The sequence below is a fragment of the Athalia rosae genome, chromosome 1 (genome assembly GCF_917208135.1).
Source record: "Athalia rosae chromosome 1, iyAthRosa1.1, whole genome shotgun sequence".
NCBI classification, from domain to species: domain Eukaryota; kingdom Metazoa; phylum Arthropoda; class Insecta; order Hymenoptera; family Athaliidae; genus Athalia; species Athalia rosae.
The window spans coordinates 22297490-22322123 of NC_064026.1; the positions used below are offsets into that span (position 1 = coordinate 22297490).

Genomic DNA, 24634 nt, shown 5'->3' on the forward strand with positions numbered 1-24634 from the left:
GTGGGACCGTATCGGTTGTGTCAAAGTTACAACGCAACAGGATAGGAAGGAAGTTCTCGCTCCGACGCACATAACTTTAACAAAAAAAAGAGCGAACTGTACCGCAGGGTTTAAAAATAATTAATAAACTTCAAACTCCTACCGGTATGATAAAACAACCTACGCTTCTAATTAACTTCAAGTCAGCTACTAAACTCTGTGACATGGAGACGGCTGTACGAACGTGCCACAAAGAGACGGTACAGAGTTATATGGACTTTGGCGGTGCGCTCACTTAGTCCAAGGATTTTAACCACTTATAGTATCGTAATGAAGGGCTGATGGAAAACTTGATTTTCATTACGACATGAAAAGAGCTTTTCATAGTTGCTACGAAAGCAATCGCTTCGAACTTTTCGTACGAATTTTTCGGTGCACCCTTCGATTTCCTTGCAGTCTACCACCGAGTCCTGCCTCCTCACCCTCTTCTTGCTCCGTATCGGGGAGGGACTGAAGATACTTTAAAATATTGGGTATACCCTTGAGAACATGGAATATTGACCCGAAACGAGACGAAGTAGTTTTTTTTTTTCACTCGCGGATGGGTCAACGGGCTGTGTAAGATAGGCTTACCGAAAATCGAAGGAGAGTAACGACCAAGGGTTGAAGTCGTATATGGGATCAGTTCACCGACGTTGCGTGGATCTGTTTCATTGAGCCGACCCTTAAGAAACGAGTAGTGTCTGAATCCGCTCGGCATCGTACACCCGGGTACAGCAATTTCTCTGTATCCCTATATTTCTTCCCTACTTTGCATCCTCAAATTGGGTTACTTCGCTTTCCCGTTTAGTCGTTTCGTTTTCGTTATTTATGAGAAGCCTGAAAGCCGACTCAGAGTCTCACGAGTGCTCGGAGCTCGACGGCGAATGTAATTCTAGTCCAACCTGAACCGAACGAGCTGGAAATAATGAAGAAATTGAAATGAAAAGTCACACCGTTTGATGATCGCGTGAAAAGAGGGCGAACGAAACTCGTAGAAATTCACGTAAACGTCCGAAGGGATACCAGAGTCATTAGTATGCGTTGTGATACATGTGCTGGTCTACCAGTTTAATAGGGGAGGTTAAAATTGTCAGGTGAAAACAAGACAGGGCTTAGTATGTGTTGTGGGTTGGGTTTGCTAATTTTAAAATATAGCGAAGGTGCCGCTTCATTAAAGATATTTTTATGCAAAAGCTAACGGCCCGGGTATTAGATTCCCACTTATACGCATTCGAGGGATGAGGGAGGAGGATGTGACGTGTGGAATAATTTCACGCTACTTAAGAAAGACGTGACATAACGCTCCTTTGTGCCACCTTCAATCTACTAGACGACGAGGAAGAAAGCGACGCCAGCGTAGGAACTGCCTCCGTCGAATAGTATACCTACCTCTATAAAGTGAATTTCACGTTTCAGAAAATCCAGCAAATCGAGTCAACACTGAGATCGGGTTGACTTTGACATTTGCTCCAGCGAACTTGAGCCCAAATCCGGGCGAAAGATGTCCAAAGATCGAGGTAGTCATAGCTGGAAATCAAGAATCGGATTACAAGTCCTTGAACTAACTATATATGGTTCGGAAGGCATTCGAGTCTCGTCATCTCGGCACAATAACGCGAACCTATATCCAACCCTTACTACCTCCGCAATGAAATCACCTTATATGGCGAATGGTAAACGAATGGATAAACGTGGTACGCTGACCACCGAGTGCGGATTTCCCTTGAGATTTTATGTGCCACACATATGTATAGTACACGACTGTTACAACGCGACATTTCAATTTCCCAGGGAACTGCACCTACACACATCAGCGTTTCCCCAACCCAATCGCGTTTTCCATATCGCTTGCTTTTCATCGCTCTTGCAAAGCTCATGGGTCGGTTGCATGCAGGTAACTCGTCGAGCCAAATACTTAATTAGGTGACTTATATCTACCAACCAACCAATACTCGGTGCACGCGACATCGATACTCAATTTATTTGTGCAAATAACACGTTGCCGGATGTATGACGACTATCATTATGGTTAATATCCAGAGCATACATATTTGTTTTCATGAATATATATGCATATATAGGTATACCTATGTAGACACTATTTGGGATAAGCTCGAAGAATATTTTGTAAAAAATACTTATCATCACCTCGTGGAAGGTAATTTTTTGTAGAATTATAGGAGTATTTCTGGCGAGAGTAAATTACTCCTCATACACTATCGGGCTTGTCGTTCGTGATAATTAGCTTACGTGTTTACATAATAATTAGGATCCTCTAACAGTCTTTCTAATTGAACGCCCGCGGACTCGTGAATTCCCAAGAGTTTAACAGCTTAAGTGATCCAGTTAACAAGAGTGGTTTCCACCTATAGCGAATTCATGTCAAATAATATTTCATACCGAGTATACCCAGGGTTCCAATTAAGCCTTGGCTGATTATTTTTCCTTCAAAGAATGAAATTTAATAAAAGGAGAGGAAAAATTGTTCAAACAAATGTATTTGTTTTCAGAAATTGGGTAAATTATCAAAGATTCTTCGCACACTCAAGATTATGTTACCCGGTTCTGAGAAACCAAAAAAAATCACGAAAGGTGTAGCTGCCATTCGTTTACCTTTTATAAATTAATTTTCAGCTACCAGACAGACGCGAGCTTTTTGTGCGCCGTTTGTGGAGGTAATATCGGTGATATTGTGTCGAAAAAGAATTGTACGCTCTTTATTCAGGACCGTTTATGCGCTCCAGTTCAACAGATTCAGAAGATAACTTCGACATTTTTAGTTATGGACCTTATTTTGTCTGCGTAAAAATACGAGTTACAACAATTTTGCCGGAATTTTTGGACTGACATATTTTGAAACTTTGGCCGAAAATTAATAGCTAATTGAAATGTGTGCCATATTTTTGGTTTTTCCGTTATGACGCGTGAGGTTACATTTTTAGCGATGAGAGGCTACCTGACTTCATAGACACACCAGAAAATCGCCGGCCAGCTGATGCTTGAAATTAAGAATAATAATTGGTATTACTTGCGAAAGACTTGACAGTCGCGTAATTAGAGCGAAGTTGTCGAGTGTATACGATATTTTTGTGTTACCGCCATAAGTTACCCACGTGAACCTTTTTGTCGCTGTCGAACGAAAATATATTCTCACATCACAGAATCGCGTTAATAAATAGCATCCTTCAAATATCACAATCAGCTTTTAACTAATTTTCATCGTTTCCCTCGGGCGTTTTGTTCCGTTGAACAACTTCAATTCCAATCAAATTATTAACAGTAGCAACAAGTTCGTGTTTACGCACGCCTGTCATTCGATATAATAATTGTTACCGTGAGCGTTTGAAGTTCACAATGAAATTCAAACAATCGAAATTTGGCTGATGTGTGTTTAACAATTTTCCAATTTATTTGCTTATCAAATACGGCTGTCCTTTTATTTAGGTATAAAAAAAAAAAAAAAAACCTTGAAGTATTACCGGTGTGATAATCTACATGCGTCTGAAGAAAGTCTTAATTTTTACAGTTCGAGTTATATGGACGCTTTTACCTTTAATTACTCTTGTTCAACATCCCTTGGAAATCCTCCAGCCCCGGGACTAAATAAAACTTTGAGAGGAGACTTTATGAATTCATCAAATTTAGGCATTATGATTTTATAGCAGTTAATAATTACGCCACTCGCTACGGACCGTAACTCAAAAGTTCAAGTACGCTTTAATCAACAGACCCCTTATTATTCGATGTTGCACTAACAGCTGTTAGAATCCTCAAAGCGCGTTATAGTTCCGCGATTAAATTCTCTTTAATTATAACTGCAATCGGCTGATTTTAAAGTGTCCGGTTTTTGAATTCCACTATAAAACCGAGTACGTTTCGCCCAGTAGTCGGTTTGAAAACATCAGAGCTTAGAGTGATTGGTGGCGTTTGCGTTCAGATTTTTTAACCCATTTGTCAGCATCGCTCGCGTGACTGCACATCGTATTGCAACGCGAGCTTGAATTTTCCACGTTGGCGTTCAGCGGTTATTAATGAAAACGTACGATGGGGCTTGAGTTGCGAGAAATTATAATGTCGAGTAGAAATTTCCACAGCTTTTTCACGTTTCTCAGAACGAAGGAGCCCCCACGTCGCTCGCCAACCCTCGACGTAATCGCCGAATGAATAATTCTGATTGGACGGTTCGAACGATGGAGAATTGTAATCGCTCACTTACTATGTGAGGAGTATTTTTAGCTTCGATAAATATATCCGCGTTCAAAAGTACATGCAGGTACATCAATATTTTTCATCGTGTGACGCAATGACAGATCAGTTTGGCCGCTAAAAGCACGCGTATAGGTATACCATTCATAACAATGAGTGACAGACTGCGTATCACGGAAACCATGCGGAAAACAGGTGAAGAAATACGCTAGCGAGGTTTTTTCAAATTTGGTTATTCCAACGTCAATTTTCATTTGAAAGGCGAACGAATACCTATTGTCACGTAGGCGTAAATTATTCAACCAGAGAATTGCAAATTACTAAGAACGATTATGGTAGTGGTGAATGCTGAAGCAGAAAGTAAATCTCGACCTAATGCAAGCTGTGTGAATTTTCAATTAAAAACCCGTAGGTGTGTATAGTTACGTAACTAAGCAGTACGCTTCGTTTTTCGTTTCAGGTAATTAGGGCCATCTGTGGCTGATACTTAGCCCAAACCGTTCTACGTTCGTAAGTGGCATTAAATGTAAATTATAAAAAACATTTTCAAAGTGCAGTGCATATGCACATGGGTATTGCACCTCGGTACCTATCCAGCCGACAAGAATTGCGGGTGTCGTAAGTGCAGGAGGATAACACCTGGCGAAGTATCAGTGCACATTAAAATGCGCCTAATTTAATGTGGCTTTTAACTGATATGCGATATTTAATCGCCTCAGTTTCAGAGTAGGAGCTTCGCATTCGTGCAATATATTGCCCCATCAAATCTCGATGAAAGCAAGAGGATCTGGACTTCGTCTAGGCGAGGAGGGCGTCTCCGTGATTTTAATTAAAATATGATCGCTTAATTTAACGAGCTTCACCTTTAACCGTTCAATGAGAAGACCGTTCATATCTATGTAATAGCAATTGTAAAACTCGAAGCATATACATCGATTTGAGAATTTAACGTCACCGTATAAGGTTTATCCGATGCGGAAGTTTATACTTTATATTATACACATATGTACATCGTGTAAGGGGGATTACATACTGCAGTCGAGATCTTGACATTTGTATCTTTTTATCCAGCGCGACGTGATGCACTGAAATATGACAAGAAATGGGAAACCGACATCGACTCGGCTAGCGGTCCCAGAAAAGTTTCAGCTAAGCCGTAGCGCTGGCGGAAAAGTCAGTATGCGTTACAAAACAGACCGCAAGTTTTTGAAAGCTGAGAGTCTCTGTGTCTACTTGCATCAAAAGTTTGAGTCGACTTTGGTCGCGGAAATTCCATGCGACGTGTGTCGTGGAATGGTGAACTTTTGAAAGTCTCAATACTTGTCACATTTATTGACGTCAATCCAGGCCCAGTGTAGGGCGTTTAGAGCAGAACAACGTGAAATTCAAATGTTAGGAGAGATCGGTCAATCCCGCGAGTTTTTTTCTCTCTGTTCTCCGTTCTTTTGTAACTATCTATGAAATGCTCTTATCGTCCGACTCTTGCAGAAAAATTTTCCACCCTTCCTGGAATGACGTAAATTTAAAATTTAAGTATGAAGTTCGCTCATTTCACTACAGTGAATTGAGGAGCGATTTATTCCCCTCTCAATGCAACGACGGAGGAAAAAGTTTCCGCTTTAATAAGCTATTTTTGCTAGATGTAAGGTATTTGTTCCGTCGACGTCTTCGAAAGGTTCTATGCAAATCCAGATGACAGAGAAAAAGTAGAATGGAAAAGAGACGAATTTGCCGTTGGTGGCGGTATGAAAAGTAGCTAGCTAACTCCGTATGATAATCTTGTAGCTGCATAATGCGACTAGGATATTCCCCTCGGAAATTACATTCAACCCCTTATATACGATTTGCGGAAAGTAGATCTTGTTTGCGTAATCATTGAATTTTGTTAGGACGCAAATAAAAGCTCGGACGTCGAGCTGTTCGAAAGAGCTTCTTCCTCATCGATCGAGTCATTTCATCTTTTACGATTTTGTAAAAGATTTTTTAGCAAAATCATCGGCTTAATTATAGGGATTTTTGCTAAAACGATTAAGTATATCGTTCAAGTTGTTACCGAGCTGTTCGCGGAAACTTGTTTACCCAGCATCCGTGAGCGCTCGCATTGGTAACCTTGCGAGTTGTGGTGAATGGCCTCGATCTGTTGTGGATTGTTATTCCCTACGATACAACGTCCAGCGGTGAACGGAATATACAATAATATTGAATCCAGAAACAAAGGTGTAGGAATATGGATAGAACTACAATTCATACTTCTCCATAGTCGTTGCAAAGCATGTGAGCTACGACGGCTCACTGTACAATGTATGCGATCGAGGATTCGCCGCGTAGATCGGTGGACATGTTTGCGAATTGCGATATCATCCAGACGTAGCGAAACTATTCGATTCAACGATTTGCTCGACTACGCGGTGTCTGTACCGCTACACAAGATGGCATCGGATAGAATTACTTCTCGGAAATTACCGTGTGACACACCTATTATCGCGTATATATACATCGGCGGACAAACAAACCCGCAAACAAGAACGTAATCGCCCCGTGCGGTGAACGGAATAATGGAAGATGAGATTCAACGTGATTGTCTACGAGAATCCGTTGACACATAGTGACTATGACCACGTTTGAAAGACCGGTACGTGACGTATCCTTTATATATTTCGTCTAAGCGAAATAGGTCTCATTATATCCCCTCTTTGTCCAAACTTATCTTGCCAACGCAATAACCCATAATCTATCTTGTTTCTCTGGCTAACGGCATTATAGGTGAGTGGATATGAGATTGCTAGTTCTACCTCACCCCCATACAGTTAGCGGTGCTCGCTCATTTGACCTCTGCGACAATTATGACCGCTCGAACGGTTTGCGCGTATAAAATAATTCTGTTTAAAAAAAAAAAAAAAAAAAAAAACTGGATCGTCAATAAACACGTTTCCCGCACGTTTGTTGTTCAGTTTGTTATACTTGGGCGTAAATTGATGGGCACTGTACAATCTCGATATGATTTTTATCCGATCGTTTTACCTGCTATTTTGCCTACAAGAGTTACTACACGTGTGTCAAAGACGGAGATTGATCACAGGATAAAATTCATTGCGTCAACTCGGAGTTCCTTGAATGTAGCGAGCGGAGAACCGTGATAGCCAATAGCCCGGAGTGATACTCGTATAACTGGGCGACCGGAGGTTTGTGGGTCAGGTTGTTGTATGAGGTAGCGAGTACTTTATCAGACGAGTAAAGGCAACCCTTATTTACACAAGTGGGCGATCGCAGCTTGAAAAGTTCGCGGATAGTTTGTGCTTAGGTAGGATCAGCCCTAATGTATCATCCATTTTGAATATCCCGAAGACGGAAGCAATGAACTCTTGCACGTCTGAAAATTAATCTTGCACGAGAACGATACTTTTTTGGAGCAAAAAATATTCTGATCAATCGTTGAGAGACGTAGAGTTATGAATATCAGGGTGCAAATAGTCTACACGCTGAGAAAGTTGAATCGCCGAAAAATAGAGGATAAAAGTTTCCGAAAACGGATATTTTGAACTTAAAAAATGTTATTTTATACGTACAAAGGAGTTTCTGCAAGAGTTGGGTGGAAAATTACTTTGAAGAAAATCTGAAACGGAATACATACCTACATATAATATCGTATAAATTATTATGCTGTGGCGAGACAACGGTGATGCAAAGGAACAAGTTTCAACTTCACCATCAATAAAATTGTGCGAGGAGTAACCTGGGCTCGCGAACCAACGTTCCAAACCCCGTCCAATCTCTACAACGAACCAACGAATGAAATAGGAGCATAATATATACACTCTGCAAGATTGACGTGGTCCTCCACGTCTTTCAAACTTTCGAACAAGTAAACGAGAAATGCATCTCGAGTTTGGAAGACTCGAAGTATCCTTCTCAGAAAACAATGCGGTTCTTCCATTATATTGCGCTTTGTTAGTTCAACTAATGAACAAGTTTCGTCGGGGTAAAGTTATACATACTTATACATACGCGCGGAGAGTGTCGCACAAACGTCTTTTGTATTATTCGATTTACAACTTTTGCCAAAATCAAAGCGTTGTAACTTCGCGCATAATTCAATGCCGACGGGAATCCAAATTCGTTACACATTATACCGAAAAGCCGTGTAAAATATTACCCTCAGCTATTTGTACGCCATTCGTTCCGGAGTTCCGAACTCAATTCCTAACGAACGCGTTAAAGAGCGACGATAAACCTAGCGAGGTTAAATTTTTTGCGTCGTAATTTCATTTCCGTCTAAAATACACGCCGCACAATACGGCTGGGTACAGCCCAAAAATTATTAACGTTTTACGAAATATCCAGCAAAATCCAACATCTCTACGCGGATACGTGTTGGGGTAAACCCTTCCCTCTTAAGAGCTCTCGCATTATAAGCGCATTACGGTACGGATGTCTTCTTCGCAAGCAAAACATGAACCCGAACTCGAATTAAATTTTCCACAATTATACTATCCCACATTTTGAGGGATAATTCCATCCACCACAATTCCATAGTCTCCAGGGGTAACTGCGTCGCCAGATAAGACTTCATACATTAGATTCATATTTACAGAGCATCTCCCCATAGGTATACATACATCTTACCGCTTTCCTGCATATTCTATACCTATGTACCCCGTTCGGGTCACGACCATGCTCACCCTCTCCACACCTTTGCCAACGTTAAACACACTTAAACGCTCCCGCAGGAGCGGATCACACCCGTCGCCTAGTTTAACGGTAGCTTGTTACGAGATTGGTTCAATGGTTCGCGGGTATATCAAATAACCCTAATTTCAGTCCGTTTATACCTGACAGTTACCTCGATTGTTGAAATATACCAGAGTCTCGCAATTCTGGGGTAGCTCATTATCGCACCGCGGATGACAGCGTCCGCTGTACCGTGCGATGCGCCGTACGGTTCAGCCTGCCGATACGTGTTTCCTTCCTCCCGTGTAACCACTAGTTCTATACACTTCTACGTACAGATAGTGCGAGGAAGGTGACACTGAAAGGGGGGACTCCTGTGGAGGGGCGTACGGTTCACGTATTGTATGGATAGCCTGTTTGCACCTTGTTATAGTTCGGGGTAGCTGCCGTATAATACAGAATATTCTCGCATATAAGAGATCCCCGTGAATTTTGCCCGGTATAACGTCGAACCTCCAGATATAGCGCGCGATAACTGCGAGAACATGACGTGCGAAGATAGGGTAACGCGCCACACATAGGTATACGACCGTACCCACCCCGTACACCGCCGGAAATGTAGAAATAAGGTGACAAAGATGAATTGCACGCCGCGTAGACGGTAGCCTAGATTTCGAAGTACTACACGGTGGCACCTTCGCGATTCCAATACTACTATCGGCAGATAAGATTTTCTTTTCCATCCTCATTCTCCTCTTCTATTCCTATTTATTCGTCCCTTTCTTTGCTCTATCTGTACTTTATTTCTTTTACTTATATATATATAATCGAGACATTCACATCTTATATTTTATGAGATTTAACAAATCGAATATCGCAGTTCCAAAGAAATTGAAGAAAAAGAAAAAGTAGGTCTGCGCAAACGATGATTAGTTAAACAGGTGTACCGAACAAATACGCTTCAACCTGTCGAGTAAGAGGTACGCGGTATGTACTCGGTTGACGAGTGGGGAGGGTTATTTGTTTCATCTTGTGTCTGACCCCCCCCCCCCCCCGACCCCGACCCCGTTGCAGCAACATTTGTTTGGACAACAACTGAAATGCCCGTTCCGAATTTCGTTGACGGTGCACGCTCAACCCGGTAGCCGGCAACATCCCGCTCTCGCAAAGCCCCATCCGGTACCGTTTAATGAGTCATTGTAAACTCGAGCTACGTAGTTATCTCACATTTTAACGTCGGCTATCAGCTTGCTGTACCCTGCAGCGCGAAACAGCCACCATGACAGAGGCGTGTATCGTACGTAGGTGTGCGAAAAAGGTGTCCGTTTCAACCGCTGGAACTGATTAGAAAACTTTGCCGATTCCCGCGAGTCTGTTTCTGAAGCGAGTCGCCGATCGACAATTTTTCCGGATATTCTCAGTTTCTGTATAACTGCGGTAACACTCGATACAGGTGAATTGGACGTGTGAGAGGATATCGTATTCGGTCGTTGGCAATGATATCGCATGAGGGGAGGATAATTATCAACGCCGAAGCAATTAATATACTCGATCGTATAATCGGCAGATCATTCCGTTTGCCATCCGAAATAGCTCGGCAATTTAAATCTCATTTCAATAATAACTGGATGCTCAGTTATATTACCGCTGTGCGGAGAGCGCACGTTCGCTTGATGTGAACTGATCGAATCGATGGCGCGATGACGTCAAATCGAATATTTAGAACGATGGCTGTATACTGTAAAATGCGGAGCGAAGACTGAATCTGCTTAGGATTACATTCACCGCTAGACGCATTGCACCGAGAACTTTCCCCATTTAGCACTGCGGGTTCTTGTAATTCTTTTCAATTTAGTAATGAAATTAATGAATTCCTCGGAAACAGGGAGCTTAACGGCCTTAATACGCGGTACCGTTCGTAAAACGGATTAAAAAACGGATTGTAAGTCTATTTGACGCGAAAGATTTTACGAATACAAGTTTACGCTTCGAAGCTGTGGATGTTTTATGCGCAAAGCTTGAACCAGGATATTTACTCGATACCCAGCTGATGTATGTACGATGTACATAAAATCCGAATAAAATCTTTACGCGGCTCAGCTCGGAGAGGAAGCGAATTGTTACACCGAGAACAAAGTGAGAGGGAGAAAGAGGAAAAAATTCATTCGCCACAGTTGCCGGACATGAGTCGTGACGCGAACTCACTTTTCTCCACCTGACTCATAACTGGAAATGGCAGGGCCATATAGATATATCAGACCTTAGTTGTGAATTTAGCTGAAGAGTCTAACGAAAGCGTGTTGTGTGGTCTGTAAAAGGAAGAAAAAAGTAATAGAAAGAAAGAAAAAGGGAAAAACAAAAGTTGAGGAAGTGCAATTGAATTGCTGCTGACGTTAAGCAGCTTTTTGTCTATTTCTCTAAATAATTCATTCGGAGCGTTGATAAGCTATTCGAGAGAACCCTCGGAAATGGGTGAAATAGTGAAGAAAGTAAAAAGCTTCGCATCGATTATGCAGAGACCAAGATCTCTCGTCCGATGCGTTTGACGTTTCGTGCCGCGGCAGATCTTGGTCTTCTTCCGCCCTTTTGCTTTCTTATACTTCACTTTTCCCTCTCGCTCTTTTTCGTTGCCTTCGCCTCAGAGAGCAGTTCTTTATTATGGTAATTCCATTCAGCCGAGACGCTGATATCCAAAATCCGCTTTCAATTCGCATTGAAATAAGTTCCCATCTTATGCGGTGAACGATGCGCAAAAAAAAGGCTTCAGGGATGGAAAGTGAGGAGTGTCTTCTTCCCGTTTCTTCCCCGGGTGACACGTGTGAGATAACGCGGGGCATTTGTCAACAGAAATATTGCGCGTTTTTAAGGACCGCACCCCACGTGAACACATCGCCGAATCGAACGTTTCGAATCAATTTCTGTAATGGTGAACATATGCTTCAGATGTACCTCGATAATTTTATCGAAACCGATACAGAAAGTCACCGTACACGGTTCAAAGACTCGAGTTACATCAGGACCTTTGGTACAAAGAATAATAATAATAATAATAATAATAATAATAAACGATATGACGAAGTAACAAAAAATTATTTTATCGTTTTGCACAAAAGTTCGAACCGTATAGTTGCAGCTGGGTACACAACGATTATATGATTTCCCGTTCCGGGACTCTGCGGATTGAACTTTGATCCATGGCGAAAGTTTGATTGTGGTCAGTAAATTGGTGCTGCAATTGTGGTCCCCGAACCACCGACCAATTAAAAGCTAAGTGTTGGTGCGAGCCATTCGATAAACTCCACACACCCTACAGTCATTCTGGTAACCACCATCCAGATCAGAGCTCAGCATTTCCGATTACTTTTTTGTATTTAATGATCAAATTGCCATGGTAAAAAGAGTGTAAATCGTGCTTCAGAAAAGTGTGCAACTTGTAAGAACGTGAATATTGATTTTCTTTTTTTCCTATTAAAATAATTCAAAAGTGATTCTCTTCAAAATTTCGCCAAAACTCTAGTTCAAATTTACCGGACCTTTTCAGTTATTTGGAGTTCTCGAACAAACAGACTTATTTGTATACGGATGAAAAATAGTTTCACGCTCGTACTAATATGCTGCACTCGTTTGATTCATATAGAAGGTAGAATTTTATTTTGTGCAAAGATTTGTTTTGTCAAGTTATTATATAGTTAGGTCAGAAAGAAGATTTTTCTATGTGATTAATGACCGGGTATGCAATGGCATAGGAGAGAAGAAAAGGAAAACTAGGAAAATAGAAGTCATAATAATCTCGTCAGAGGGACGTTAACGCGCTCGGAACGATCTAGAATAAGATACGTCGAGAAGAATGTCGCTTATTTCAAATCGTACTACGGTATGATATTTTTTGTTTTTATTTTCATGTTTAATGGCGAGTGAAGAAGATAAAGCTAGAATAGGCAGAGAGAAGATGTAGGTACGTACCTACATATCCATATGTATGTATGTATGTATATATAGTACAGTATACCTACGTCCTTGAACGAGGCGTTAAGAGCACGGAAGACTAGCGGTGCACAAGAGATGAACCAAGAATTCTCTACGCTGGAATAACTTTTGTTGTTTGCAGAGGTGTATACCGGGTCTGGAAAGCCCATGTTTTTCTTACTCGTATTACCTACCGGGTGTTTTAATGGCGTCGAGAGATGATAAAGTTTAATGAAGAGGGACTTTTCGCGTAGACGCAGTACATACGTACATGTACTTGTGTGTGTACACGTATTTTACAAAAGGAGAAACAGATTATAATAATATGCCTGGAAAAGAATAATCAAAAGTGGACAGCTATGATCGTGTTCATTTGTTCTTTCTCCAATGTTCTCTCTTCCTACAGGTGTGAGTGAATCATCCCCTATTCGTGTACTGCGTATCGTAATAACGATTAACGATCCAGAACGTTGAAAGCAAAAAAAAAAAAAAAAAAAATTAGGACGCCAAGACAAGAAGGAACGAAGTACAATCCGCGATGCTGTTTAGGTAGGGGTGATCATACGCCATGTTACAGTACATTCTACATACAACTGACTTCTAGTTTCGTGTATCATCATGTCAACTCGACAGTCGCATTATTTTAGGATTCACGGTAGAAATAACACAAAGGATTCAACTGCAAACGCGATATCACTCGCGCGCTCGTAGAGGTGAATAGCGTATAGGATGGTTCGCGGTTAACCGAGACTTGTTTGTGATAGTTAACAGAAGCTAATTTACACCGCGCGATGGTAACTGGACACAGAAATCCTCCAGGATTAACTGTCGCCGTAATATACTTATGAGGCAAACACAGGTACACGAAATACAAACACACGAGGGTCGTCAGAAGAGGGTTGTAAGTACGTACGTATGTGTACATCGAAATAATGCCAAGCAGACGCCTCCTTTGGGGCGGATGGTTCAGCTGGTCGGGTTGTAGTTGAGTCGGTTGTTGGTACTGCACAATGTATGCACCCGATTACCCGCTTACGTTGACATCTCGGGCTTTCGCCTTCGAGCAATCCCTGTGCTGACGTCTCGGCAGATATTGAGTCATTGGTATCGCACGCCGAACGTTTTCTACGCATTGATTTCTCACAGACGAAATCCGCAAAAATCATACTCGAATGAAAATTCCGCTTCTGTTCCAGAGACATTTACATGTACATATCGGAGACAATTGTTGAAATATGAACAAACTGTAATGGAAGCGGGTAAAAAAATGAATAAATTAAAAAAAATTACCCACATTGTGAATGTTTCAACCGACTGCAGGATGTTGCGCAGCATCGCTACCTCCGTAGCTCCTGCATCTGGTAGTGCGGTGATAACATTGAAGCAACTCGTGCCTCCACTCAACGGCATCCTGTTCATTCAAAAGTAGAAGAAGAAGGGGTGAGAGTGAATAGAGGGGAAAAAAATTAAAAAGGGAAAGGGCGAAAAATGAAAAGGACAGCAAAAGCCAAGTCTCATTAGGAGGCTAGACAGCCAAGTAACGAGAGTTGGTTGGTTCCAAATGAGTTCGGAGCCACGAGGTGGTGACGGTAATGATATGTGTGTTGAGATTTTCAGGTCATTTCGTGCATTTTTCTCTCCGAAATCAACTCGGGAACAGAATTTCTGAAAAACTATTGTATCGAGTTCACGATCTGGACTGTTAGGAGAATGAAAAATATGAGAAAGCAGATCGTCGTAGCCGAAGTAATTTTTTCGAAGCTTCATTATAGCCCCGCGTGTGTCCTGCACTTCGTAGGTCTTGTGATTATCACTCATACATATACCTATCTCTCTTTCAACCGCGATGTAATTTTGCTTTTACGAGGATTAAATATATACTCGGCAAGTCGTATGGTTCGAAGTGGATACTGAGCTGCAGCTGACTTCGTGTTTCTTCGAATAATAGCAGACCTGTCTCGAATATCCATGGGTGTATTCGATCGATTCGGAAAAAGAACCGATATTCCAACATCAGTCTCTGTAACCACGCCGCTGTTGTAAACGTTCCGTTCCGTTGCTGTTTCAAACATCTCGAAGTACCATAGCTAATCGCTTTACGTTATACCGAGTGACTGAGGATTAGCTCCGATAGAGGAGTTTGATACCTTAAGACGTGAGTAATTCCACGCAACATCGGAATCAGAGGATGACATTAACAAGATGAGAGAATTGTGTTATCCATTCTCGATGCCAGATAGAAACTTCTGAACGTCGTAGTCATTATATAGAATTCCAAATTGAGCGCGAGGAGGCTGAGCTTGCTGCTTGTTCAAGTTCGTAAGTCAGTAAAATCCGAGCGTACGTATCCGTCGCGACCTTTGTAAAATTTATAGCTTTATATTGTGCCAATTTTATTTGTGACAGACGACGTTTCAGAGATTTACTCGGTTCGTGAACGTCTCCTCCTCCTTTCCAAGCGACGCTTTTTCCCGGCTGCAGATATTCGCGAATAACGAGCGAACGGTTTTCGCCTTTCGTCTCTTAGGAAAGCCTGAAGTGCGGGAGAAATGCGCTTTCATCCGTTTTTACTTAGTGCTCGGTAACATGCCGGTGGAGTGGAACATCGGCTTCTCGGATAAGAAGGGTTCGGGACGCTACGGGGTATTGGTTGGTACATTATGTGACGGTAACGTCGACGATGTCACGGGGCTAGTTAAAACCACATCAGGGTCAGTCGCCCCTATGATCTCTCTATACGACCAAAATCCGTCCTGTATACTCACCCTAGCTTGCGCTCGTTGTCGTCGTCATTCTGCACCACGAAGTGGTGTACCGTATAGTGACGCTATGTATAGCTCTCCCAACAAACTACCAATCGTAATTTCCATCTCACTGAAAATTTCCCATCGCTGCACGTGTACGGCAATTATTGAGACTCGTTTGTGTCTGCGCTGCGGTGGCGGTACGCCTGACGTGAACGTCGCGCGAACAAGCTCATCAAATTGATTAATACCGGTTGCAGGATCGAGTAAAGCTTGCAAATAAATTCCTCACCTCGAAGGTGGAATACTAATTAACGACGCGTGGTCAAGTGCGGAGCATAAAAAGGATAACCTCGAGTGTTAATTTCTTTCCGTATCGAGGGAATGGTTCAACCAACTGGATGCTTTCAATTACCGTAGCTACGTACTTATACGTATTTATTCAAGCGAGTGAGAGAAGGTGCTTTTATATTGTTATAATTTGCAGCGGTTCACTTTAAAAAATTTCATCGTATTGGAATAAGCGCGCAGCGAATACCGCGCATGAAACAATGAAAATTCTAGCATGTACGGCATGCTCGCAAAATAAGTCTACGAGCGAAACCGCTAGTGGGGAAATTTTTTAACCACTCCGCGCAAGGATCAACGCTTACACGATCGTTGCAGCAAAATCGAAAATGCGACGGTATATACGAATATAAAGCTAGAGGCGAAATTCTCATTTTTCTTCTTTTCACACGATTTCACTAAGAATTCAATTCCATTATCAACTTCGTGTGGCGTGGTCATGCCACCAGAGAAACCAATTCTCCGCAGAGACCTTTATTCAAGAAATAGTTCATTATTTTCCGCACAATCTAAAAGAAAATTCATATTTACTTATACCATCAGCCGTATAGTGCACAGAGCAGACGGTGTCGTTAATATGGGTATACGCGTAACTTGAATTCAATTAAATTAAAGAGGCACCGTTATTAACTTCTGTATCTCGCGCATATCTTCCGGCGTTATGTATTGTCTTGTATTATAATTCAACGTAGCGCTGCGCGGGTTGGTATACGTTTATGGTGTACCTGCCATGGTGTACATAAATACTATTTATGTACATACATACATACATAGGTATTCATCGCGTTATATTCTATCGCAGTTAATAGTTATTTAATCCGGTATCCGTTTCGGTTAACTCAATTTCATCGTCATCATCGACTAGCAAAACAGTTTAGAGAGTAAAGGGTGTGTCGGGACACTTTACCGTGACTTGGTCGGTCCGTCGTACTAGATGGTAAAGAGGGGTTCAAGAGTTGACTTAGCGTCGTGTAAATCGGGCTTAATCACCGTAGAGATTTGCGGCTGTCTGGGACAAAATTGGCGACGGAGTTTCGCGCTGATACGGAGACGTCGGAAAAGCAGTGGCTGATACAGCCAACTCTGCATCGCGGTGTTGCACCCGCACTAAACTTTTTATTTCTAACCAAACGTCCTTTCGCAAAAATTTTTTCGTACCTTCTACAACCTCTGAAACGGTGAACTGAACCTCAGAATCAAAGACATGTTAGCTATCCGAATCATATTTGTTCAGGTATCCCTCGTTCAGAAACATACTCGCATAGTTACTGTTGCATACCGCTGAGTATTTGCTGATAATTTGCCGGATGCACATGTCTGTTTTGTCTGTCGCTAAAATTAGCTACAAACCCCCTTTAAACCTCTTCGTCTTCCATCGCATTTCCAATTTCATTTTATGTTTTTTTCCCATCTCGCATCGGTGACGCTTTTCCAATTAGTTCTCTATCGATGCTCCTTTCAAAGAGTTAAAACTGTTTCGTATCGATGTTCATTAATTGCAGTGCATGGAATATTCATGACGCACGAATATATATCAATTCCATTGAAAGCGTCACCTGACTCTTGAACTAATTTCAGCGAGTATCGACTTTGCGTTGAAATTATTAGACGTAGCAATACAAGACCTAATTCCGCGATGTACATTCAGTGCTTTCTGCACAGCGATGATTGAAATATCTTAGCCTGGCCGCGCCACCTGTAAAAAAGAATCTCATTCCCATAGAAATGATTCTCTGTACTATATATGGTATATCCTATTCTACCTGGATATTTCGTTCAAGAAATTGCAATAGCGTCGTCAATGCAGTTTAATATCCGGTTGATAAATTCTCTTCACTGCTGCACTAGCCACCGCGAGGAGCTTAAGCTTTGAATTTTATAGCAAAGTTCTTGACTGGATGACCACCGCTTGTCCGTTGAGACCTTTTACTCATTGTCAGTTGCTCCTTCTATTTGAAATAGAATTATGTTTTCCGATCACCACACCTCGTCTCTTCAATTTCTCAACTAGCTACATCGAAGGCTCGTACTTCCGTTTCGTATCGGTAGCATTACAGCGGTTCTCAGCAGCAGAGAGAGAGAGGTGTTCGTATAATACAATATTCCGTATGAATTATGCGATCTGCTACTTCGGTCGTAATTGAAACTCTACCACAATTTTGCCGAGTGTACGGAATATCGGCCGTGTCCGAGATTTCCCGATATTATCAGCAAATATTAACCGGGTAACGGTGTAATGCCGAGTTAAGGAGTCGGTAGTGCTAAGTTTGCCTGGTTGGAGGGAGGTCATGGAGCAGCGAGCGAGTAGGTAGGGCAGGTCCTGTAGCCGCAGGTTGTATCTGTAGCGGAATTAGTTGTATGCAGATTTGGTACTCGTGGCTTGTGCAGTTCAGGAGCGGCGCCTTATTGCAACCGGCCATCCGAGAAAATTGGAAATCACTGGGAAATTGCACGGAACCGCACCGCCTATTCCCCTTTCCTACTTCTCGCTAACCTTCTATGCGCCCGTATACGCCATTTTCGAGCCAAAAGTCTCCAGACCGCGACCGGCGTATAGAAGCGATATATGATTAAGTTTTTCCAACGGAATACCTATATACACATAGGTGGCAGCTGAAAGCGGTCGCCTAGACGACGCGATGACCTGCCTAGAATAAAACCGATATTTATATGCAATTTTGGAGAGCCACTTTATCGGGTGAAAATTGAATAGAGATGTGCTGCTTTGGGATAGCTTAGAGTCTGGGAAAACGATATACGTAGAGTTACCGGTGGGGGATAGTCTTATTGAGGATTATGGATCGAAATTTCAATTCCGAATGGGCTCTAGAATAATCTTATACGAAAGTATAGATGAGAAAAGGATACGAAATTACTATCCCGGGTCCGGCGTGAGGTTCTTTTTCCATCGTAACAAAGTCCGTCTTGAATACCGCAGCGAGAAAAAAATTATATCACCTCTACAGCTGATTCGGTCCAACGGTCTGTAAAACAGGCCGGCGTATTCGTTTCGAAAGTGTGTTTCATGAAAATATGTTTTCAGCGGTTCAACGGAAACGCAGGTGCATATTTATTCTCGAAAGGCGAGTAATTTTCTAAACGAATCAATCAAATGGAATTCACCGTTCGACGCGAGGTTCGACGAATCGCGTGTACGTATACGTATAGATATAGGTACGCACCTTTCAAACGATCAGGGGTAGTCGGGTTCGGCTGTGTTTGACGCAACTTACTGACGCAACGTCCACAAATCATCGTATATCGTATCAGCTGCTGTTACTGCGGTCTTCGACCGATGGCGATGTTGGATGCGCCTCGTATCTCTACACTCCGCGCACCAAATTGGTTCGTGACGTCACTCGCATAACGAATTGTTCGGGAGCTGGAAAATTGCACACGATTTATGGATGGCCCATCGTTTGTGGCTCTCAGGGGCCACGTATGTGTGAAACATATGTCGGTACGCGCGTGCAGGATATTATAACATCAGGATTCGGATATGAGCGATATTGTGCGCGGATGTAATTATCTCAATTTTCACGTCCCAAGAAAATTAGTTACGTGCGAAATAAATGTACGGTTTTATTCCAGAGGTCACAATCTCGTTCTACTTCTTCGCCATTGCGTAGAAGACACTATTCTTGAATCTCTGCGTCGATTTTTCGTATATTTAAATAACGGTGTTTTTTGTACAAAAACAAAATGAAAAAAAATTCAACTCTCACCATTGTTGAGTTTTTGGTAATAATTTTTGTCTCAATTGAAATCTTTCCGCACATCGTATAATTGTAGAGAAAAAGCGACGCCGGAGCGTAACGCCTACACATACGACGACGGGAGTAAGAAAAATTTGTCCAAAAAGTAAAAGTAAAAATACTCCTTACAATAAACTTCTCTGAGTTCATGACCGTCTCTATTTGTAAACGTTGAACTTTGTTACCAAGCAGATACAACAACTCGCGCGCAGACTTTTCCGCTTACTCGCCAGAATTATGTATTTGTAGCTTTGTATATTCGAAGTGAACTTTATTTTCTTTTTTTCTGTTTTATATTTTTTTAATCACCTTGAAGTGTTATCAAAGAATTATTTCTCTTCGTTCCAAGTACCAATTAGCGACATTGATTGAATCGTCGTTGACATGGTGTGAAAAATTATTGGGTTCCAAGTCCATAAGATCTCAGATCGGAATAATTGAAATGTGTGACATTCAAGGGCAATCGCCCCTATGCATTATATTCTTTTCCGTTACAGAAAGCGACACAGTGAGAGACATATGCTTATACATACAGATTCTGTTATAAACTACTCATAGGCGGAAAATTTTTTAATTGCGAAATTTTACAGCAGAACTGTTCTTACGAGCAGCATTTTGAATGCAATGGTGGGGTTGGTAGGCTAATGACGTGTCATCGTATTAATGTCAGTCTCGAGGAAAAAGCATATAAAAATCAACAATCATCGGCAGCTCATTTCAGTCAAACGTGAAAATTTTACCTCATACAAATCAAACACGCCCATCTATGAAATTTTGACAAATATTCAGCGTGTGTATCCACCTACTCTAATGAAATTCTGTCAAAGAATTTCGACAAAGGTGGATGAGCTAGCTGCACAGAGGTTTAATTGAAGTTCATTAAGGTAGGGACTGAAATAAATTAATTCCACTTTATTATACGAGAGCGTTAAATAAATTTTCCAAACACAACACCGTGAATAAATTCAAAAATTACGTCGCTTGATTAAACTGTCCGCGGATGGCGGTACAGGGGGGGAATGTTGACTAGCTGTTAAAAATTGACTATCGATGAGTGAATCACCTGTACACGCAGTTTGCGCGATATTTTGAATAACAATAGCCACTGAGGGCGGAAAAATGACAAGTCCGAGGGAACACACGTGATATCCTATACGTGTCGCATAATCGCACGTGAGCACGGGACATATTCGGTGTGAGTCATGAAACCGTATTTTACTGGCATGCCAAATTGTACGCGAAAATGTAGATCCGTGCGTGATAACGGTACTTCTTCAGCCAAACCTCGCGAAATACCATCGCGTATCATTACCGGGAATCTAAATAATTCATAATTATGCTGACTTACCGCTTCAATAATGAGTTTTTTTATAATCGAAATGTGTTGGGTGCCACTTATGATGTAGGCAATGATATCGATGACCTGAAAAATAAACGGAGCACTTGGGGATCGTCCTGCGCGTGAAGGAAAAAGGTTTGCGGTCACAATGATGAGGAGATATACTTTTCACCCACGAAAAGATATGGGTATCTTGATTTATCCAATCAATGATATCGATCTTGTAAGAGCAATTCAGGAACTGAGATGATAATGGCTGTGTGTGGGTAGCGGATGATCGAACCCCCCGAAGTCTATGAACAAGGTGGTATCGATTCACGAAAATTAAGATCATCGCGGACGAGCGAGAGAAGCCGCCGCAGGGGGATACTTAAGTTTGAGGGTTGTATTATGAATATACATACATAGAGGAAGATACGTAATATACACAATCGAGATTTTTTTAATAAAACTAGAGGGGGAAATTTTAATTTAAAACGGTTTCGTCGATGCCGGAAAACTAATTTGATTTTTAAAAGATAAGAATAATATGAAACAAGGTAGGTAGGCAGATGATGCCGAAGTCTTGTCGTTCCTTACGGTATTGAACGACGCATCGCGAAATGCTCTGCCTAAAAAATAATACTATATATTTGGCTCGTGAAGATTAAGAATTCTCGCCCAAAAAGAAAAATGAAGACCGTGTTGTGATTAAACTTAACATTCCTATTCAAGCGATGTCAGAGTTTTAAAGAAATCCACCGAAGTTTACGATTTTCGCACTTAAAAAAAGTGCTTTCGCGAAACAGATTTTTTCTTCAAATTCAGTCGCTTGGTGACATATTCATCTACCAAAAATATTCTGATACATCGTCACCTAATTGTAAGACAAAATTTATCGTATTAAATATCGAGATCATCGGCAAGCACCCTAGTGACACAAGCGCTGTTCACGTATGTTAACATATTATAACGTGTTCGATATATCGATGTTCCTATGGAATGAAAACTGCAGTGATATCAAACAACTTTCATGAAAGAGGGTCACTTGACCATTCAATATATTTTCCGATAATTTTCACCGTGTATAATATGTAGTATCAAAGCGCAACTCTCTAATCAGTAATATCACTCACAGCGCAGATGCGTGCCTACTTTTTCACTCCTGATTCAAATATAATCTGCTGCTTCGCATAGAAGATTGAATTGAAAGAGTCATCGATATCAAACGGTACGCTGCAAAGTGTATTATTATTATTCGGTAAATTATGCAAATTCTAAGATACTAAATTCAGTAATATCACCAAGTACCTCGAAAATTGACCACTGCCGTAGTACGAGACCTCATCGCTATTTTCGATTTTTAGTTCCAAATTTCGTAATGACCATTACAATATAGCGACTACTGCGATGGTAGGGCAAAAACATTGCTGGAAATTCCAATTAGTGTTAGTGGCGGTACGTCTAGATCATGTTCTGTGACCTAAACGCTGAGTATATAAACTTGTGCGTAGGTTTTGAGAAGGGACAGGAAGGGTTGCGCGAAAGGCTTTAGGCGAAGGGCCAAAAAAAGGTGCTGGCGATGATATAGGGCGTCGTAAATAAAAAGATCTAGGGAACCCCTCTACGTTTTCTCGCGCTAGTACCGCACGAAGATCCAACCCGAATGAGTCGAGTATCTATCCATACAGAGCCAAAGCCGAGCCGAAGGAGAACGCAAACGAAAATCAACGGCTGTGTGGGGGGACGCGCGAGTCCCGCTAAAGCTTGAAGGGAATGCACGATTAATGGCACCATCTGCACCCGATAGCGAAGACTTTGTTTTTTGTCTTTTTTTTTCTTATTCCACACATATACATGCAAGTTGATCTTAAATATTCACCCATTGTAGTTTCTCGGGAAAGAGAATTCGCGCTGAAATAATAAGAATAATTAAATTGCTAGCAGCATGTAAAAACTTACCCCTCACAAATTTTAGAAGCACCAAGAAATATCTGTTTTCCCGCTGAATAGCATAGGCCATCTATTTGCAAATCACGTTTATCGAGTGGAAAAAAATATATACAGTACGTATAATGAAAGAAACGAGTAATAAAGGAAATGAAAATAGCACTGTGCAGTTCCTTTCTAACAATTGAACGGATGAATTTAAGAACATTCGTCGAATTATGGTCCACGATAAAATTAGAGGTGTATATGTATACTATATACAGCTTTTATAGTATCTTCAGCTATGCTATAAAGGAGTAACAAATGAAACAAGGATGGCTTAACGGACATAAAATAGTACTCCGAAAAGGGTGATGATAGAAAACATTCTTTGCCCCAGAGAGCGAATAAGACTTTGGACGAGTTACACAGGCGTGGTTCTTCGTGCAAGTTGTATCCGGATGAAGGGTGGTTAGCGAAAACGTATTACGACAAAAACATTCTGATTTATTCCAATCATTTCAAACCAGACCTCTCTCTGAATCCGAGATATGTGCAATGTCTCGTTAAAATGCAATCTAGATCAGCGACTGCATTCGTGTACATATATATCTAGGTATGGGTATTTGTATGTGTACATAGGTATTTGTCGTTCTAAACTTGACTAAGAATAAGACGGATGCGACCTGCTGGAACAAAAATAACAAAACCAAAAACAAAGTTGGTTTGACGTTCGAAGAGCGATAGCCACCTGCAGCTGAAGGAGAGAAAAATGAATGGATATTTCCATCCTCCAGTGTTAATAAGGTGTAATAAGAAGACATAAAATATAAAGAGAAGAGTGTACAGTGGTGATGCAAAATAAAGCGAAAAGCCATACGTGCATGTCTGAAAACTTTGATACTTGCATTTTCAATATATTTAGTATTTGATGAAAACATTACACTCTTCAATATTTCAAATAAGCTACAGAAGTCTCCGATGAAGAAAAAAAAGAGATAGATAAAAAAAAATAACAACTGAGAATAGGAAAACGGGGAAGACCGTTGATGGTATAGAGCTGAAAGACTTAGAATATACCCTGAATGGGAATTCATCGGGTCGGAACTTTTTCTACAGTGCCGTGTAATCAATTACTTCACGTTTCATGAACCCCTGGCATATTTTTGGTTGACACAGTTTTTATGACATTCCCTCCGCAGGGCAGGATGACGGGAGATTGGAGATGGAAGATAATCTTGGTCGGTGATACAGGCCAAAAAAAGAGACCACTCTCAATCCAAATAACCATCAATAAAAAGCAAAAAAAAATTATAGAAAATATGAAATTAATAAATAGAATATAAGATTTCAATACATCACATCATGATTTACGGAACCTCATCACTATGACCATTATAATCTGTTAATTGCCACTCTCAAGGATATCCACTGCAAGTATTCAATATAGTCGGGAACTTTGTCGGTAGCCATTTTGTAAGTGTACGGGTGCTGGAAGAATTTGACGATCTTGTTATTAATGAAACAAGCTAAATACTAAAGCCTCGCGTCTACGAAACTTATGTTATTATATACTTGGAGCTGAAGTCGTTTTATTTCTTTTGCTTTTTTGTTGTAAAAGTTTTGTTCATTTACAATATCCGCCACCGTGCATGACGGCATCTACTCGTATCGCAGGG

At 41.2% G+C, this 24634-nt stretch overlaps 1 protein-coding gene across 4 annotated transcripts in view; it reads left to right on the top strand.

The window, feature by feature from the left end:
* The window catches only part of LOC105691325 (fasciclin-3), a 225933-nt gene that overhangs the window by 184791 nt on the left and 16508 nt on the right, over positions 1–24634 (top strand). The gene's annotated exons all lie outside the window — the stretch shown is intronic.